This window comes from Nycticebus coucang, chromosome X (assembly GCF_027406575.1).
Source record: "Nycticebus coucang isolate mNycCou1 chromosome X, mNycCou1.pri, whole genome shotgun sequence".
In the NCBI taxonomy this organism is placed as follows: domain Eukaryota; kingdom Metazoa; phylum Chordata; class Mammalia; order Primates; family Lorisidae; genus Nycticebus; species Nycticebus coucang.
The window spans coordinates 162,473,324-162,486,940 of NC_069804.1; the positions used below are offsets into that span (position 1 = coordinate 162,473,324).

Genomic DNA, 13,617 nt, shown 5'->3' on the forward strand with positions numbered 1-13,617 from the left:
TCAATAAGATATTCTCATTCCTCAGTAGCATGATATTAATTGTGTTCCCTTTAAGCATCGTATTTTACATTTTTTTATCATCTTTTAAACAGGTTCATGGGACAGAGTTAGAAAACTGAGAATGAATAAGACATCCATAACTGCTATTCTTTTTTCACTGTTTTCTAAAATCAAAAAGGGTTTGTAACTGTTTACTGCCCAACTATTAGATCTTTCATTGAACTGCTTAAAACGTCTTGTTTGTTTTATGAGCCTTCACTAGAAGGCTGCGTTTGATATGTTGATATTACGTAGCTGTAGTTTGCAGTTTCTCAGAAGCAATTGAAACACTAGTTAACCCTGTGTATAGTGTCAACAGTTCAAACAGACATTGAAATGAAGTAAGCTATATTTCTGGACCGAACAAAGTTCTGCTGTCTAGAGTGTTTGTTTAGTGGATTGATACTCAAGGGAAAGCATAAGCAAATTTTACTTTACAATGCAAACATGCCGCTGGTGGCAACACATGGTAAATTTGTGGATTTTTGTTTTCGCACTCAAGTAATGGAGGCTAGAAATGAAATGAACCTTCTTTTTATCTTGGCTATTTTAGCACATGCTAAAAATCTCTTCTAAGAAGTATGCTAAAGCTTTTTGTTTGATTCCTGTTAAGGTTGTTCTCACTGACCAGCGCAGACACGGGCAACTGGTGATTATAAGCTATGAGCTTCAGTGCTTATGCCAAAATTCTCATGACAGTACACCTTTTCTCTTATCATTTCATACAAAGGGCTTCTGGCATAATGAACCCTTTCAAGTTTAAACTAATGTATTTGACAAGAGCAAATTAAACCTCTTTAATATTTAAGGGGTTAACATTTGCTAAGGATTTTAGATACCATGTCCCTAACCTGTTCCTCTCAAGTGCCCTGTTGTATGGAACACTTCACATACTGGCCCAAAGTATGTAAGGAGATCTCGTGTGCTGTAGGAGTAAAAAAAACAAACAAAAAAAAAAAACAAAAAAAAACCCCAAAAAACAAAAAAAAAAAAACAAAAACAAACAAAACGAAAAAAAAGACAGTCTTTGCATAAAACAGTATTTATTTTTAATTTGTGACCACTATTTTAGAAAGTTTATTTAATATTTTTAACGTTTTCAGTCATTGCTTTTATTACCTATAAAATAGGCTTTTGTGCCCTGCTTTTCTTCTAGTGGGGCTCAGTGTTGTTTGATCGATCAGCAGAACTGTTTATGAAAGCCTAAGAATCCAGCTTTTTAAAAAGGATTTTCACACTGGCATTTATAGCTAGTGATATTTTCTTCCACTTACCTGCTGAAGCACATTTATATATTTCTTTATGGCAAAACCAAAAAACTTTAGTTGTGGTCTGCCTAATATTACCATAGCACCTCAAACCAAGGGGAGGGGATTCTGATTTCTGAATTATTAGTTAACCTACCACAATAAAGCAGATTTGCAAATAAGAAATAACATGTTAACTGTACATTGTGATACTCTGCAGCTGATAAACAGCATTTTTAAAATGTAACAGGTGGAAAATTACACTGTGCTTATTAATGACGGATGTTTTTTAACTGCTTGTCCCTTATGATCACGTTTGTCAAGTGTGTATTGACACATTTACTTAAATCAAGGGACTCAATGCTTGCTTTATTTTAACCATCTTGTATTTGATATTTTTAGAAGGAAACTAGCTTTAGTAGTGGGTTGCCCTGTGTGTTTTCTCCTCTTGCTCTTAATATGCCCTTGGGGTTTTTTGTGTGTATGTGATTAATTTTCAAAATTCATCATGACTTGAAGTGCAAGGACAGATCTAGATGTTTGTTTACCAAGCTATGTGACTTTTCCCAAAGGATCTGTACTTTATTTCCTTATAACAGCTTGAAAATCATTACTTCTTAAATCTTTAAATCACTGTGTCTAGATCATTTTTTACATTGTGTGCCATAGACTTACCCATGGGACAACAGAGCTCCTTCATTTTTGGACAACTACTGTAATCATTTTTTTTTTTTTAGGAAAAATGGAAGGTGCTGGGGTAATCATGGCCAGTCAATAATTATGTAAAGGACTTCAAATACTATAGCTGTCAGTGATGGATTTGTTATGTAGTAAAATGTATGACTTTGTATGGATTTCTTCAGCCCTTTTTCTGCCACTACCAACCAGAATAGCACTTTACCTTTTGGTTGGCTAGATAAGTGGCTGACTACCTGTTTTTCTCTCACTGTGGTGTGATTGGCTAAACAATCTTTCATTAAAAACTGAAATGTACATTGAAGTCACATGAAATAATCATGTTTGGTTGTAAACCTCCAACATTTTGATTCTCTAACCATGTTTTCATCACATGCTGAGTAAAAGTGCCTTACAATGTAAAAATTGTACAGTACTTAAGTTCCCAAGTAGCATCATCATCATCTGGGTAGTAATTACATTGTGGTATTAATATTTAGAAGATGGACCTCAGCAGTGTATTTACTGTACATCTCTTAAGTCCTTAACTATAGTTTTAATAAGCATGACATTATTTGATAAGTATATAACATTTACATCATTTCAAAAAATACTGCCATAACTGTCTTTTATGCATATTTTAGCCTGAAATTTTGAAATATCTTTTTTCTTTTTTTTTTCTTTTTTTTTGTTATTGATATTAAACAGTGTAATCTTTGCAAGCATATATTGAAGATTATTCTGGAGCATTTTATTGCCTTACCAGAAATGTTAGTATGAAATGTTCTTTAGAATAGAAAGATAGACTTGAGTTTCTATACTTTAATAAAAACTCTTTGTTCCTGGTGGGGGGAGGGGGATGAAGTTTACTATCATCTCAGTCTATTAAAAACCCACAACTGAAATAAATTTTATTTTAAGGATCAACAATTTTAGAATTTCAGATAGTACTTGCTCAGAAGTACATGCAACTCAAGATATTAAGAAATCTGTAGATTGACTATTGAATCAGAATCTATGTACTTGAACAAATGTGTGAATCTCAAATATCTTAAAGCAAAAGCAAAAGTGTTCTAGAGTGTTGTTGCTTTTTTAAAAAGCACTAAAGTTAGACCAAGGTATACAGTTCTTTTCTAACAGACATTTAGGTTAATTGTAAAAATAAGGAATGCATTATGGGTCAAAATCAAACATTCCTCTCATGTATATTTTGTTCCTGTTATCTTGGCTTTATTTTTGAAATTGTAGTTTGTAGTATTAGTTTCCTTTTATTGGTATTCTTGCATATACTATTCATTCAATAAATGAGTTATGACTTTCATTATTTGTGTCTTTTTTGTGAAAATGTATAATGAAACTTAATTGATAACAGCCATAGTACTGTGTTCCTTTTAATCTTGCCTTATTTCAAAGTGAAATGCCTAGTTCAACAAGTATGGGAGGAAAAATGTGAATTTGAATTCAGCTCAGAGTTTCACAATATAAAGGTTTTATCATGGAGAGAAACAGCAATCTCTTAAGTACAATAGAAGTGTACATTTTAGTTTTTTCTTACATGATTTAAATACCTATGGCTTAAATCACTTTCTCTGGAAGTTAGTCCTAAGGCAATTTTGAAAATAAACCAAAACTACTACATTTCATCTGATTTGTAATAGGGTGCAGAATTACTATCCTTGTCATAAAAGGATTCCACTTTATAGATGTAACCTGCATTATTACTCGGGGGGGGGGGAATCAAGTAACAGGTTGTGATTAATGCTAGGACATAAGATGGTGTGTTGGCTGCAAATACAACCCAGTACTGCCTGGTACATACATGCCTGTGTGTGTTTAAAATCCATTATTAAATCTCATTTTACTTGCCACAGTAAAAATATGGAGATGGAGAGTTATGTGGATTTCTTTTTTTAGAGACAGAGTCTCACTTCGTCGCCCTCGGTAGAGTACCATGGCGTCACAGCTTTCAGCAACCTCCAGGTTTTGGGCTTAGGCGATTCTTTTGCCTCGCCTCCCTAGTAGCTGGGGCTACAGGCACCTGCCACAATGCCTGGGTATTTTTTGTTGCAGTTTGGCTGGGGTCGGGTTCGAACCTGCCACCCTCAGTTTATGGGGCCAGCGCCCTACCCATTGAGCCACAGGCACCGGCAGTGATGTGGATTTCTTAAGTTTATTGAAACCATTGACAGCTGGGGTTTTTTATTATTTGTTTGTTTTGCTTTGTTTTGTTTTTCCAGCTGCATTCACCAGCATTTGCCAAGGTCATTCCAAAGCATTAACCTAGTAGAATTTCTTAGGAAAATTCTGTGGCAAGCAAACGGCCAGTCTGTCTTTTTAAGAGGAAAAACTGAATCCCTTTTATATTTGTATGTTAAGAGTGCTCAGTTGTAGAGGCAAATGCTGCTTTATATGTCAACCAATATTACATAACATTCCCTTGTTCAGATAATGAGATAACTGGACATTAATGAAATAAAGCAAAAAATATATTCATGACTTTTATTCAGAAGATGAAAGCTATAAAATACCAGTTACTATAAAAATTAATGATGACATTTGAAAGTGTTACACTATCGCAGACATGTTCTTCATATGATCAGTGTACAGAAGTCAGTCAACCAGACCTGGATCCTTGTCAAATGACAGCAGATTCATAAACATCCAAATTATACCGTTGCCTATACCTCTTGTGGTTATTATGTGTATTTTTATGTTGTGGGTGGGGCAGTGGTGGAGAGATAAAGAAAATAAAATGCAGCCGGGCACAGAGCTAACCATGTCTATTGTGTAAATGGTAATATTTCAATGAAGAGACGTAATGAAAACAGGAATACTATTTGAGGAGGTAACCTCTTAAATGGTATCTCATATGCTCAATGTTTAAGTCAGCATTAGTGGGGAGACAGAAATAAACTGTGCTTTAACCTGGACACTAGACTTAAAGCTGTTGTTACTGAGTTTCTATAAAGTGATCTGTGGCTGAATGCTCATGCCTGTAATCCCAGCTCTTAGGGAGGCCAAGGTGGAAGGACTGCTTGAGACCAGGAGTTTAAAGTCACAACATAGCAAGATCCAATCTCTAAAAGAAATTTTAAAAATTAGCTGAGCAGTGTGGCGCATGCCTGTAATCCTAGCTATTCAAGAGGCTGAGGCAGGAGGATCACTCAAGCCCACAAGTCTGAGGCTGCATCAAGGTGTGATCACATCACTGCACTCCAGCTTAAGCCACAGAGCAAGACTCTATCTCTCTTTTTTTTTTTTTAAAGTGCTTTGTACAGAAGGGTAAGGTGTTTCTGAGTATTTTTAAAATCAGATCTATTTTCAATTTTTTTTTATTTATAAAAATAATAGGTAGCCGTAGAAAGGAATGAATTACTGATACATGCTGCAAGGTAAATAAACTTAGAAAACATGCTAAGAAGCCACAAAAGGTCACATATTGTATGATTCCATTTATATGGAATGTCCAGAGAGGCAAATTCATAGAGGTAGAATATAGATTAGTGGTTGCCAAGGGCTGCTGAGATGGAGAAATAAGGAGTGATTGTTAACAGGTATAGGGTTTCTTTTGGGGGGTGATGAAATATTAGGTAGTGGTTGATGGTTGCACAACCTTGTGAATATACTAAAAACTACAAATTATACTATTTTAAAGGGTGACATTTTTACGTGAATTTTATCTTGATTTCTTAAAAATATGTTGTCCACGTGCAAAATGAAAATACAAAGGTATATAAAACAAAATGTGAAAATCCTCCCTTCTTCACAAGCTGACTCCCAGAAGTATTTGATGTGTATCCTTCTAAGTCAGTGGTTCTCAACCTGTGGGTCGCGACCCCTTTTTAACAATGAAAATACATTGCGGCATTAGGAAGGTTAAGAAGCTCTGTTCTAAGTGCTTCCATATATATAAGACATAGACTTTTCTTTTTAACATAAATAGGATCATACCGTATGTGTAGTTGTGCATCTTTTTCATTTGAACATTACAAGGTGTCAGCATATCTAGATTTTCACATACGATTCTATATTTCATTTGTGAAAAGGCTACATCAAAATGTTTTGTTTCAGTTACATGAACAGTAGTGATTTGTGACTCATTCCCTTCTTGCTTTCTGAAAAGTGACAGATTGCTCATTACTATCCGTTGTTACAGACGGGCTTCCTGTCTTGTGTCCAGGGTTGTATGTTAGCTTGGCTCGGTACATTTGAAGGGGTCATGTATTGTTTTGTTGAAGAACTCCTCTAACCTTTATCTATGGTTCAATAGCTCTTATTATAACTATGTCTAACAACTTTCCAGTTATGTAAAACAAGATAAAATCATCTGAACTTTTGTTTTTCAACTAGTCATTTTGTCCTTGTCTGAATAAAGTCTAAGACTAATCAGAAAAATTGACTTATAATGCTCTTAACTCATTTGCTAGATTGTTTTTTTATTTAGCACTTTTAAGCAACAGCTACCTGCATTATCTGAAAATAAATTGTTGTTAAAAATAACAGAGATAATTAGGCTGTTCAGTCAGCATGGAAGTTTCTAAGTAAGGAATAAATTGAATGTAGTCAAAGATGAATTCATGCTACATGAAAATTAGTCTTTTTGTAATTTTCAAAATCACATTTTGTACTAATTAGTATTTATAACATTAGCCAAACTGTTTTACTAAAAAATAGTTGTAAGTTAGAACTACAGCAGCCATAGGGACGGCTATCATTTTTATTTCAGAGGTTAGCCAGACAATTTAACACAAAGGCTTATTTTCAAACGTTCCTGATCCTTAAGCCCAGTAAGCTTATGTTCTATATTTAGTATTGATTTAGTATCACCAGGAAGCAATAATTCTTTGGGCCCTGTTCTCATATGTTCTTGGTTAGAAAGCAAGCACAAAAGATAAGCAGTTTCTGAAAGTTTATAGATGAGAGAACTGAAATTTTGGCATTATCCTCAAATACAACATTCTTTCTGGACATCCCTTAGAAGAGATGTTCTTAAGCATTTCAAATTATCCCATGCGCCCAAACAGCTTAGGTAGAGCATTAAAGAAAACATATGTTGCTTAGGAAAGAGGCTTGACAGATTACTTTTTTCCCTTGGAAAGAGGCAGAGTAGGAGAGAGAAGGTTTAGTCAGCCTTTGCTATGGTCTTTGGAGCATTTAATAACTGAGGTCACTCCATTCCATGGAACTTGGAAATGCAAGTCACAGTTTGTAGGCCACTTCCCCTAAAAAGACTGATGGAAAACTTGAAACAGGCCGGGCGCGGTGGCTCACGCCTATAATCCTAGCCTTCTGGGAGGCCGAGGCGGGTGGAGTGCTTGAGCTCAGGAGTTCGAGACCTGAGCAAGAGCCTGAGCCTGAGCCAGAGCAAGACTTTGTCTCTAAAAAGCAGCCGGGCATTGTGGCAGGCACCTGTAGTCCCAGCTACTGGGGAGGCTGAGGCAAGAAAATCACTTGGCCCAAGAGTTTGAGGTTGCTGTGAGCTGTGACGCCACGGCATCTGGCACTCTACTGACAAAGTGAAACTCTGTCTCAAAAAAAAAAAACAAAAAAAGAAAAGAAAGAAAACTTGAAACAGTCACATCTTTGTTCTTTTATTCCTTTCATGCTGTCTTAGAAATCTTAATTCCCATAGCTGACTCCTTCTTCGAGACCACCTCTTTTCTGACTCTTCTCCCTAACATAAGTGTTCCCTGGTGTTCTTGTCCTTTTTTTTTTTTTTTTTTTTTGTTTATTTTTTGAGACAGCCTCGAGCTGTCGCCCTGGGTAGAGTGCCGTGGCATCACAGCTCACAGCAACCTCCAACTCCTGGGCTTAAGCGAGTCTCCTGCCTTGGCCTCCCAAGTAGCTGGGACTACAGGTGCCCGCCACAACGCCCGGCTGTTCTTTGGTTGCAGCCGTCATTGTTTGGCGGCCCGGGCTGGATTCGAACCCGCCAGCTCAGGTGTACGTGGCTGGCGCCTTAGCGGCTTGAGCCACAGGCGCCAAGCCAGTCTTTGCCTTCTTGTATTCCCACCCATCACCACGATCTGCTATAGGCGTCACCTGTGTATTCCACACAGTTACCCTCCCCTCACTAAAGCTTCATGCTACGTCTCAACTCTTCTGGACATTTCTTCCCAGTCTGCTGGCTACACAAGCAAGAGTCCCAAACTAAATTGTCCTGACCTGGATTATCTATCTGCTAAGGACACCATCAGTCAATAAGTCGGGTTACAATTGGTCTGCTTTGATCTCCACATCCGCTCTCTACTACTCTTAAAATCTACCAGTCTGTCTCTTGGATCCATCTTCTCCATTCTGACCGCTGATAACTTTAGTGTGGATTCTTTTCTTTAACCTTTTATCCAGAATCTTAACTACAGTTCCACGTCCATGTTCATCTCACTTTTAGTCCTTTCATTTTCTTTATTGGGCAGTTCTTGCCCTCACTTCCTTCACTACTCAGTCTGGATGTGATGGTTGATTCCCTCCAGTACTTCTTGATACCGCTGGCCTCAATTTTCCCACTTCTCTCAGCTCTGTACTACCCTTTCACCTGCACTACTCCTAAGGGTTTGCCCCACCCCAGTACCTGGGAAAGATGACCTGCTGGCGAAAATCACACCAATGCAGTCGGAAGCCACCACAGATATTTGGTGTTTAGTCTCAGAGTCTCTATCTTCAGTCTTTTTTATTTATCTGCATTTCCAATTATAGTTCTTAGAAACTATTTGCAAACATAAGTATACACACTCCAGTTTTGGTGGCCGGGGTTCAAATTCCATGTAAACGTGATTAATTCATTTAACCTCTCTCCACCTCATTATCTAATCTTTAAAATGCAAACAAAAATAGTACTTCACAGCTGGACACAGCTACCTGGGAGGATGGATTGAGCCCAGGAGTTTGAGGCTGCAGTGAGCTATAATTCTTCCAGTGTACTCCAGCCTGGGCCACAGAGTGAGACCCTGTCTCTAGAAAAAAAAAAAAACAGGGACCAGATGCAATGGCTCACACCTGTCTATAATCCTAGCATTCTGGGAGGCTGAGGTGGGAGGATCCCTTGAGCTCAGAAGTTCGAGACCAGCCTGAACAAGAGGGAGACCCCATCTCTACTAAAAATAGAAAAATTCATTGCGCATCATGGCACATACCTATAATCCAAGCTGTTTAGGAGGCTGATTGCTTAACCTCAGGAGTTGGAAGTTGCAGTGAGCTCTGATGATGCCACTGCACTCTACTGGGATGACACAGCAAGACTCTGACTTAAAAAAAACGTGCTTCACTCCTAGACTTAAGAGAATTAAAGGAGTGAACACAGACTCAAGATTCTCCCATCCCCCAGTACACCGGCCTTTGTGCCTGTGTTCCCAAGTCTAGCTTTTACCCATTTCTCCCCTTCTAAAATTTTCTTGAAAGTCAAGTCACCCACTTGACATCTCTGCTTCTGTATTTTCATAAATTGTTCTTCAACCCACTGTCCTTGCTTCTGTCCACCCACCTTCACCTCTCTCAACTATACTAAAACTGCTCCAGCAAAGTTCACCAATGACTGTTGGGAAAAATCAATGTTTCTTTTTAGAGACAGAATCTCACTTTGTCGCCCTCAGAAGAATGCTATGGCATCACACCTCACAGCAACCTCCAGCTCTTGGGCTTAGACGATTCTCTTGCCTCAGCCTCCCAAGTAGCTGGGACTACAGGTGCCCGCCATAACGCCCAGCCATTTTTTAGTTATAGCTGTCATTGTTGTTTGGCAGGCCCGGACTGGATTGGAACCCACCAGCTCCCATGTATGTGGCTGGCGCCTTAGCCGCTTGAGCTACAGGCACCGAGCCACGGCTACTTTTTTTGTTGTTGTTGCAGTTTGGCTGGGGCCAGGCTCAAACCCGCCACCCTTGGGACCTTGGGACCAGCGCCCTACTCACTGAGCCACAGGCACCACCCTCAATGGATGTTTTTTAGTTCTTATCATGTTTCTTGACACTGATGTCTCTGACAGTCCAAGTGCTGTCCCTTGGGCTTCTGCCAATTGCTTTTGCAGGTGAACATATTAGGTGAAAGGACCAAGACAGAATTCCTTCCACCACACAGCAGTCTCCACGAGCTATCTATCTACTTCCTTCCCTACTAGCAGAGATTTAATAGGAATTTATACACAAAATCGGATATTTCCTTGGCAAAGGAAAAACCCAGATGTAAGGGTGGGGTGAACTGGAGGCACCAGGAAAGTGAAAGAGTGAAAGAGAAGAAGAGAAGTGGGTAGAAAGTTGGTGCCAATAATGTCAAGGGGTAATGGAGGTGATTAGCCAACATGCTTATGAAAAATGCCACAAGGTAGGGGTGGCACCTGTGGCTCAATGGAGTAGGGCGCCAGCCCCATATGCCGGAGGTGGCAGGTTTAAACCCAGCCCTGGGCAAAAACTGAAAAAAAAAAAAAAGAAAAAGAAAAATGTCACATGGTAAAGATGACCAAGCTGGAGGCACATGGTAAAGCAAAATGCTTTTTTTAATCTCGTCAAGAAAGTAAAAGTTCAAACACGTGTGAAAATTGCCAGATGATTGGTGGTGAGACCAAAAGCTGAGGAATTGTCGTTAACATTCTAAGCCCATATCCAGATGGACTCAGGAAGCAAACAGCTACAAAATGGTCCTGCCTTTCTTTTCCAGGAGCCCCTTCTCTGAATCATGTCTGCCTTCTACTCAGACACTTCTCATACAGGGAGCTCAGCTCATTTCACAATTGTTCAGTTCTGAATTGCTGCCTCGTGACTCCCACCTGTCACCCTCCTAGTTCTGCCCTCTAGCAGGGCTACGCAGAAGCAGTGTGAGGTGGAAAAAATAAGAGCTTTATGTTGTCAAAGATCTGGGTTTGAATCCTAGTTCTGCCGCTCCTGACTTGTAACGCTGAACAAGATACCTTTCTTCTCTCAGGCTCTGCCCTGACACTATCTGTCAAAATGAGGGTAAAATATTCCTTAAACCTGTGGCCCCCAACCCCTGTGCCATAGACCATACCAGTCCATGGCCTGTTAGGAACCAAGCTGCACAGCAGGAGGTGAGCAGCAGGTGAGCAAGTGAAGCTTCATCTGTGTTTACAGCTACTCCCCATTGCTCACTGATTCTGCGTTATGGTGAGTTGTATAATTATTTCATTATCTATTACAAGGTAATAATAATAGAAATAAAATACACAATAAATGTAATGTACTTGAATCATTCCAAAACCATACCCTCCCCCAAATTGTCTTTCATAAAACTGGTCCCTAGTGCCAAAAAAATTGGGGACTGCTGCCTTAACCCACTGTATTATCTTAACAAGGACAACAAAAGATAAAGTGATTATAAATGAAATGAACTGATTCATGATAAGTGCTTTTGATTTTTTCATTTTTTTTTTTTTTGGCTTTTCAGCAGGTTTAATAGATGACAATCGATTTTTTCATTTTTTAAGTGAGGAAGTCATCATTATTTTCTTTTCCACACGGTTGTCCTTCAGGTATAAAATAGGGAAGCTAGCCTCTTAATATTTTTTTTTGATACTGTTTATAGGTAAATTGATGATAGTTATACAGAAATTAGAAAATACCGATAAGTAAAAATAAAAATTTTAAGTCTCCCATAATATACCAGCCATAGGTCATGATGATATATTTTAATAAAATATTTTAGGTGTTTCGTTGCATAGAGATACAACAACATATTATTTTAACAAAAATGGGTTTATACCTATTTTGTTGTAACATGCCTTTTTCACTTAAGAATTGGAAACATCTTCCCAGGTCAATAGATATACTCTTATTATTCTCCTTTTATTTATTTATTTATTTTTTTTGGTGAGAGAGAGATTCTCATTCTGTCACCCTGAGTAGAGTGCTGTGGTATCATAGCTCACAGCAACCTCAAACTCAAACTCTTGGGTTTGAGCAATCCTCTTGCCTCAGCTTCCCAAGTAGCTGCGACTACAGGTGTGCGCCACTATGCCTGGCTAGTTTTTCTATTTTTTTTTTTTAATTACAGACGGGGTCTCACTCTTGCTTAGGCTTGTCTTGAACTCCTTAGCTCAAGTGATCCTCCCACCTCGGCCTACCAGAATGCCAGGATTATAGGCATGAGCCACTATGCCTGGTCTACTCCGTCCTTCTTATTGGCTGCGTAATAGTCCATTTTGTGGATGTAACAACTTGCCTGTCATTGGACAGTTGTCTCTGTGTGTTGTTGTTGCTATTTTGTTATTTCGAGTAGTACTGATCTAATTATGAAGAAACAGCAGAAACCCCCAGATTGAAGGATATTCAAGAAAGGCTGAGGAACTGCTCCTGAATACAGGTGACTAAAGAGACATGCCAACCAAAAGTAATGCTTGATCCTGAATTGGATCCTGATTCAGAAAAAATAAAATTCTTATGAAGTATGTTGTGGGGACTATTGGCTAAATGTAAATATGGGTTGAATATTAGATAATATAATTGTGTCCTTAATTTCCTGATTCCACTCATTGTACTATAGTTAAATAAGAGAATATATTTGTTCTTAGTATATGTATACTGAAGTATTTAAGTGTAATGAGGTATCATGTCTATAATTTACTAGTTCAGAAAAAAATGTGTGTATAAAAATAGATAAAGCAAACGGGATAAAATGTCACAAGTTGTTTCATCTTAGTGAAGGATGCACAGGAATTCTTTGTGTTACTCTTGTGACTTTTTGATAATTTTGAATTTTTTTTAGAAGTTAAATACACCACCAGAAACAGCAGCTTTTTCCAAGAGAATGTGAAGAAGGTTCCAAACCTAGGTTCAGCAAACTCAAGAAAGAGGAGTAAGCCTCGGGGAGGTCATCAAGATATTTAACTTAAGAATCACATCTGGAGGAAAGAATACAAACTGTATGGTTCAGATGGGCTAGAAAGGAAGTCTTCCTCCCCAAGACTCAAAGTGATTCCCAACTCAAAGTGATTCTCAAAGTGTAACCTTTTCTACCGAAGTATACATGAAATAGAATTGGCCTTCTGAGCTGTTTTACCCTTTAGCTGCTACTGTTTTGTTTGTATCTCATGTCCGCATCTATCTTAGATTCCTTGTTCATTTGGTATATTTCTTTTTTCTCTTATAGGACAGATGGGTAAGAGATGGTTAAAAATAAACAATGCTAAGATGAACGTTCTCCAGCTTTCTGTCCTTGCCTGATTATTTCCTTAAGATAAATTTCTAGAACAAAAATTCCTAAGTCAAAGGGTTATGTGCACATTTCTTCAAAGTTCATTGATTCACATTGCCAAATGCCCTGCAGAAAATTGTTGCCATGTCCACATTACCCAGCTTCAACAAGTACGGTGGCTCACACCTGTAATCCTAGCACTCTAGGAGGCCAAGGTAAGTGGATTGCTTTGAGCGCAGGAGTTTGAGACTAGCCTGATCAAGAGCAGCAAGACCCATCTCTACTCAAAATAGAAAAATGAGCTGGGCATTGTGGTGGGCACCTGTAGTCCCAACTACTCGGGAAGCTGAGGCAAGAGGATCACTTGAGCCCAGGAGCTTGAGGTTGCTATCAGCAATGATGACACCACGGCACTCAACCCCAGGATAACAGAGTGAGATTCCATTTAAAAAAAAAAATGGGAGGCCAAGGCAGATGGACTACTTAAGCTCAGGAGTTCAAGACCAGCCTGAGCAAA

General features: G+C 38.5%; 1 protein-coding gene across 3 annotated transcripts in view; it reads left to right on the forward strand.

The window, feature by feature from the left end:
- Positions 1–13,089, forward strand: part of PHF6 (PHD finger protein 6) — a 61,472-nt gene extending 48,383 nt beyond the window's left edge. The window contains exon 12 of one of the 3 annotated variants that reach the window (XM_053579932.1): positions 12,672–13,089. The gene's annotated coding sequence lies outside the window, so the exon portion shown is untranslated. Of the gene's footprint in view, positions 1–92; positions 3,283–12,671 lie in introns of those variants that run through there. The other 2 variants (XM_053579930.1, XM_053579931.1) reach the window with 2 other exon arrangements.
- The last annotated feature ends 528 nt before the right edge of the window (positions 13,090–13,617 follow it).